Source organism: Carex rostrata, chromosome 19 (genome assembly GCF_964058835.1).
Source record: "Carex rostrata chromosome 19, lpCarRost1.2, whole genome shotgun sequence".
In the NCBI taxonomy this organism is placed as follows: Eukaryota; Viridiplantae; Streptophyta; class Magnoliopsida; order Poales; family Cyperaceae; genus Carex; species Carex rostrata.
Genome location: NC_135936.1, coordinates 2,038,296 through 2,046,269, shown reverse-complemented (window position 1 = coordinate 2,046,269; position 7,974 = coordinate 2,038,296).

Genomic DNA, 7,974 nt, shown 5'->3' with positions numbered 1-7,974 from the left:
GTTTGTCTTCACCATAGAAAATATGAAAATAAATGAAACTGAAACATTGATTTAGTTCTAATGGAGACTGTTAAATTCACGAGTCTTCTCATATTCTTCATTTTCTCTCTTATGCCTGAGTGCCATTGGAAAGAAACCATTAGAAATAATTTGTAAAAAATAGTGGAACCGAACCATTGACATCTCTCTAATAGAATTATACAATTGATACAGTTCTATATATTTATCGAGAAAAAAAATAAACAATCTTATTTTCAACAGATTGATTTTTTTATTTATAAAAATAAAAGATTGAAAAATAATTCACAGCAGGCTACTTATTGTGATTTATTATAAAACTAAACTAAACAAATATAGGGGAGATGCTAAATCTTATTTCTATATTATATCTCAATCACAATGTACCTTTACAACCACTTACATAACCTCTATTTATAGGTTAGTGAGAGCAAATAAAAAGCCATACAATTAACATGAGAGTTAATAGAGAAATTAAATCCAATAGAAAGTGGGGGAGGTGGAGAAGGTGAAATGTCTATCATAATTATTTCATAACACTCCCCCTTAGATATTTTACCTTATATTATACACTATTAATATTGTACTGCAGGACAAATATTAATTTGGTACTTCAGGACCAATTTGAATTAACTGATACTTCTGGATCAGTTATGCTACCTCATTAAAAACCTTACTAAGAAAACCCAGTGGGATAAAACTTAGTGAAGGGAAAAAGAGTGCAGCGTGTATAATACTCCCCCTCATTTTAATGTATATCTTTTAAGCGACGGATGCCGATCTTCTGTGAAAGTTGCTCAAAAACTTTTCTTGGCAATGATTTTGTGAATAGGTCTGCCAAATTATCACTTGATCTGATTTGACAAACATCTATCAAGCCATCCTTTTGTAGATCATGAGTTGAGAAGAATTTTGGCGAGATGTGCTTGGTTCTGTCACCTTTAATATATCCTTCTTTAATTTGAGCAATACATGCTGCATTATCTTCATATAGTACTGTCGGGCTTTCTTTGATTGACTCGAGCCCGCATTCCTCCTGGATATGTTGGATCATTGATCTTAACCAGACACATTCTCGACCAGCATCGTATAGAGCAATTAATTCGGCATGATTTGATGATGTTGCCGTTAGTGTCTGTTTTGTCGATCGCCATGAAATTACAGTACCGCCATATGTAAACACATATCCGGATTGTGATCGGGCTTTATGCGGATCTGATAAATATCCTGCATCTGCATACCCAACTAATTTGGACTTTGTATCTTTTTGATAAAATAGTCCCATATCACGCGTCCCGCAAAGGTAACGAAATACATGTTTAATTCCGTTCCAATGTCGGCGTGTTGGATCAGAACTATATCTTGCTAGTACATTTACAGAAAAAGCAATATCAGGTCTTGTATTATTAGCAAGATACATCAAAGCCCCGATAGCACTTAAGTATGGTACTTCTGGACCAAGAACCTTTTCATTCTTTTCTCGGGGACGGTAAGGATCCATTTTTATATCAAGTGATCGGACAACCATTGGTGTACTCAGAGGATGAGCTTTGTCCATATTAAAATGCTTCAACATCTTCTCGATATAATTTGATTGATGGACAAAGATACCATTATACAAATGCTCGATCTGCAGGCCGAGACATAATTTTGTTATACCAAGATCTTTCATTTCAAATTCTTTCTTTAATAATTTTGCAGTCTTTTCGATCTCTTCAGGAGACCCAATGATATTTAAATCATCAACATATACTGCAATAATTGTAAAATCTGAGTTTGATCTTTTAATAAAAACACATGGACTAATTACATCAGATTTATATCCTTCTTTTAAGAGATATTCACTGAGTCGATTATACCACATTCGACCCGACTGTTTTAGTCCATATAAAGATCTTTTTAACTTTATAGAATACATTTCTCGAGGTTTTGATTTTAATGCTTCAGGCATTTTTAATCCTTCAGAGATTTTCATATAGATATCATTATCAAGTGATCCATACAAATAAGCTGTGACTACGTCCATGAGTCGCATTTGAAGGTTTTCAGTGATTGTGAGACTGATTAAAAATCTAAGAGTTATTGCATCCACTACAGGTGAATATGTTTCTTCATAATCAACCCCTGGTATTTGTGTAAAACCTTGTGCCACAAGTCTTGCTTTATATCTCACAATTTCATTTTTCTCATTTCTTTTTATTGCAAATACCCACTTGTAACCTACAGGGTTTACATCTTTCGGGGTTAAGACTACAGGTCCAAAAACATTGCGTTTTTCAAGCGAATCTAATTCAGCCTTCAGGGCATCTTTCCATTTTGGCCAATCATTTCTGTGCATACACTCTTCAGCAGTTTTTGGCACATAATCTTCCTCATTTAGCACATCAATTGCTATAGCATATGCAAAAATTTCATCAACACATGTTTCATTTCGGCTCCATATTGTACCATTCTGTACATAGTTTATTGAGATCTCATAATCACTAGGTTCCTGAGTTTCTTCTGAAACTTCATCCACCTCTTCAGAGGTTTTATCAATCTCTTCTGGGATTTTATTAATCTCTTCTGGGATTTTATCAGTAACCTCTTCTGGAGTTACACCAACTGCTTTATTCTGCTCTTTCTTTTTTCGTGGATTTTTATCTTTGGAACCAGTTGGTCTTCCACGTTTTCTCTGTATAGTAACATCTGCTGGGATTACATCAATTCGAGCAGTTGCATTTAAAGCTGGTATATGTGATTTAGTCACTCTTTTTGTATCTATAAATGCATCTGGTAACTCATTTTCTATTCTTTGCAAATGTATAATCTTTTGAACTTCCGATTCACATTGACCACTTCGGGGATCAAGATAAGATATTGATGATGCATTCCAAGTTACTTCTTGTTTTACCAGCTTTTATTTTTCTCCTCTTAAGATTGGAAATATTGTCTCTTCAAATTGACAGTCAGCAAAACGTGCTGTAAAAACATCTCCAGTTAATAGTTATAAATATTTAATAATTGATGGAGATTTAAAACCAACATAAATTCCCAATCTTCTTTGTGGTCCCATTTTTGTACGTTGTGGTGGAGAAATTGGAAGTCTAGTTCTCTTCCAGAGACCAATTGTAATGGAGAAAATTTATGATATGCAGTTGGTCTTAATCTAATAAGTGCAGTAGCATGTAAAATGGCATGTCCCCATGTAGAAGATGGTAGATTACATTTCATAAGTAATGGTCTAGCAATCAGTTGCAATATTTTAATTAATGATTTAGCTAAACCATTTTGTGTATGTACATGAGCCACTGGATGTTCTACCTTAATCCCAATTGACATACAATAATCATTAAATGATTGGGATGTAAACTCTCCTGCATTATCAAGCCGAATTCTCTTAATTTAATAATCCGAAAAATTTGCTCTCAATTGGATTATTTGTGCTAATAGCCTAGCAAATGTAACATTTCTTGTGGCTAATAGGCAAACATGTGACCATCGAGTTGATGCATCAATTAAAACCATAAAATATCTAAATGGTCCACATGGAGGAGAAATAGGCCCACAAATATCTCATTGAATTCTTTCTAAAAATGAAGGAGATTTATTTTCAATTTTATTTTTAGATGGACTAATTATCAGTTTTTCAAGAGAACATGCTACACATGATAAATCTTTTGATAATATTATTTTCAGGTCATTTAGGGGATGCCCATTTGCACTTTCAATTATTTGTCTCATCATAATGTTACCTGGATGACCTAATATGTCATGCCATAGAGTAAACATCTTTGTATCAAGTAACTTCTGGTTACTTACCATATTTGATTCTACTGGATTTATGCTCGTACAATATAATCCAGAGGATAAAGCTTCCAGCTTTTCCAATATGATCTTCTGGCCATATTCAATAGATGTAATTTGGAGATACTCAATATTATTTTCAGTCATGGTTTCAAGATGACCATTACATCGAATATCTTTAAAGCTTAGTAAATTTCTTCTGGATTTATAATAAATAATGTAAATATAAATAAAATATAAATAAAAGAATGTGTAAATTTCATAAATAAATAAATTTAAATGTATTAATAACTTCAGGTTAATATTATATAACTTCATGTTATAATATATATTTAATAACTTCTGGTTATTTACTGGACTGGGTAATTACAAAATTTAATTTGAAATAACTTTGGTTATATTTTCATCCAATGGCCTATAGTAACTTCTGGTTATAATATTGATTTTCTAATAAAACTTCAAGTTTTTAATTGGGAATAACTTCAGGTTATTACTCATATAGTGGCATATAATAACTGCTAGTTATTATATTTATTTTGTCATCCAGTGGCCTATAATAACTGCTAGTTATTATATTTATTTTGTAATAACTGCTGATTATTTTATACTAAAATTTCTAATAGAACTTCAGGTTCTAAACAATTCCAATAATAACTTCATGTTATTATTCTTCTTATGTTATATTCGAGTAATACGAACTTCAGGTTCTTGATAAACATTTATAATAACTTCATGTTATTATTCTATTCTTCTTATTATTGTATTCGAGTAATACGAACTTCAGGTTCTTGATAAACATTTATAATAACTTCATGTTATTATTCCATCATACACTTCAAGGAATGATTCTTCTTCTAGAGAAAATCTTGTTGCAATTTGACTATAGGGAGCTTGTGCTTCTACTTAAAATGACATCTCGTCGCAACTTGACTAGAGCAAACTCGTGCTGATAACGTATTATAAAACTAAACTAAACAAATATAGGAGAGATGCTAAATCTTATTTCTATATTATATCTCAATCACAATGTACCTTTACAACCACTTACATAACCTCTATTTATAGGTTAGTGAGAGCAAATAAAAAGCCATACAATTAACATGAGAGTTAATAGAGAAATTAAATCCAATAGAAAGTGGGGGAGGTAGAGAAGGTGAAATGTCTATCATAATTATTTCATAACATGATTCAGTATACTATTTTTTTCTGTACTATAATTTGTTGATCCTCTTAACAGTTATTTTTGCAAGTTGTTGGAAATTTGAGTTTGTTAATAGCGACGCAGCTTACAAAGTACAAACTATAAAAAAAAAAAAAAAAAAAAAAAAAAGGGTTACAATTTATTTTTTATTCGGTCCGACTCAAACGGCAGAATCTGTGAATCATCAATTTATCAGACGGTAACATATTTCCCGAGACAATGTCTCGTGCGGGTACGGTCAGAAAGAAACAACAAAATAACAAATAAAAGCCCCAAATATTCCTAAATCCTAATAGCCCGGGGGCAGTACTATTGAGTTTTGAGATTCGTGCCATGTTAAAAATAACGGTCCAGATCTATTAGTTGTAAAAGATTCCCTTTTCGAGTAATCGAGATTGGAGAGGATGTGAATTCCTATTGCCTAACGACATCTCAACTTTTGCGTGACCGACGTGTCCGGTGCCTATTCGGGGCTGATGTAGGGGGGCCGTATTATGTGTACTTTGAGATTCGTGTATAACACAACTAAACGGTTTGGATTTTTCATAAAGTCACGCAAAGTTTGAGATATCTCAGAGGATACGAAATCCTATTGATGAGAGTGTATATCTCATGTTTTGCGTGACCGACGTGTCCGGTGCATATTCGGAGATAGAGTAGGGGCAGTATTATATAAGCTTTGGGATTCTTGTAGAACGTATTTGAACGGTTCAGAATTTCTAAAAAGTCACGCATATGAGATATCTCAGAGGATACGAATTCTATTGATGAGCCCCTGTTAGGATAGGTACAAAATTTTATATTAAAATGTTCTTAAAGATCAAATTTTATAGTTTTGAAATTTTTTCACTACTTCAAGATATGTACAAAATCACTTTTTTTTTTCAGAAAATTATGAACCATCTAAAAACAATAATTTTATACTTATCTTAAAAATAGTAATAAAAATCTAAAAAATATAAAATTTGATCTCTAAACACATTTTAACGCGAATATTACGCTGAGCGGTTCAGATCTTTTCTTTGAACTTTAAAATCGAATATAAAAACGTTAGAGTACGATTAGAGCATGAAGCCATGAGTCATTTGAGCCCTCCTCTTTAAACTATTTTTTAATATATAATCATGGATTGTATAATTTAAAAAGAACTGAACCGGTTATATTTTTAAACACACAAGTATGTTTATATTTTTATTATCATATATTAAAATAATTAACTTACTATTACAAATAACTAATTAAATATTTATATACATATAAAATATGCTGAAGAAATTAAGTACATGACGCGTTCAAATGGAAACACAGAGACGAACAAGGTCAAGTGAACAAATTTCTGGACTTCTTGCTCTAGTGGGGATAATTTTTCTTTTCTTTAGCCCAATTTGGTAATTTCCCAAACCCACCCACCATCTCTCCCTCGGTAAAACCAAACTTGTCTAAATTTCTCTATTTTTTTACCCCGTTCCCTGTTCATGTACAAGATCTTTTGCTTAATTCTCTTTAGAGATATACTCCCTTTTCTCTTAACAAACCTTATCAAATTATATATTCCCCAAAGATCCTAACAGTTTATTTTATTTTTCCGCAGAGGAATATCTTTGCTAGATTTGTCTTAATATCTCTTCTGACAAATTTGGAAATGTCTGTTTCAATAATCATGGAAATATACCATTTATAATTGTTTTTCTCATTGAAGTTTCATTTTTTTTTAAATGTTAGTGACTTGAAATTTAAAACTTAACAACAGCTAAGTCTTACCTAAACAAGTTATGGTAGACTAAAAATGAAGCCTTTATGGAAATACAAATTTAAAACTCTTAGAGTTGGTTTTGATATATATATTTTATCCATGCACGTATAAAGATTACAGCATTACGATAATGTAGATCACACTATTGTGAATAAATTATAGAAGTTGATTTTAGATATTGATTTTAATTTATTAATTCATATAAAAACGAATAAAAAAACAATAAATTTATTATCTGCAAGTTAATGTATATCACATTTAATGATTATAAAAGATTACAACAAAAAACATTGTTGTGAATTAATACGTTGTTGTGAATAAATTATAGACGTTGATTTAACTTATTAATTTATATACAAACAAATCGAAAAACAATGAACTTTTTATTTGCATGTTAGAGAAAATAATGTAGATCACATTTAGGGCCTGTTCGGCAGACCCCTTGGGAAAGGAAACGGGTATGGGCTGTGCAAAAATTGAACTGATTTTTACTGTTCACGTGGGAAAAAAAAATTCAGTCCAACTGAATTTTTGTTTTCCAACGTGAACAATGACGTTGAGAAAGTTGGCCGAACATGCCCTTAGTGATTTTATTTTGACATATGAATTTTAAAAGTTGAGGCGTGATGGGTGCAAACAATAAAAGCATTTGAACTCTCGTTTAAGATTATACACCGTTAAAACAATAAAAGTTTGTAATGAACAACCATATAGTTAGCTGAAATTAATAGCATTTCTGTTGGTTTTAGAAATCACCAGAGTAGGCAGAAAAATGTAGATAAGCTGATAAGGTATTGAAAAACAAATAAACATCTTAAGATCTTGTTAGCAAAAGGTTCACCTCATCATTCATTCTACCTGTGCCTTTTGGTTAACAAATAAGAAGAGGAGAGAGAAATTTAAGGCTCATTTAAGAATTAAGAATCCCAAAATCTCGATATAGGTGCTGCGCTGTCCCTTTCTAACTACGACGAAGAGAGAAATAATTTTCCAAAATAAGGAGGGAGAGGGAGAGAGAGACAGAGAGAGTGTTAAATAACTAATTCTCGGTCCTTTTACTTTAACACAATCTCCCAAGTTCTGCCTATCTCACATTATCATCAAATTTTTTCACTTCCGCAGAAACCTCTCTAATGTGGAATCTATTCTGATTTAAATGACTAAAATACCCCTAGGGTAAAATATTGATTTTGGGTTTATATGGGATAAAATTGAC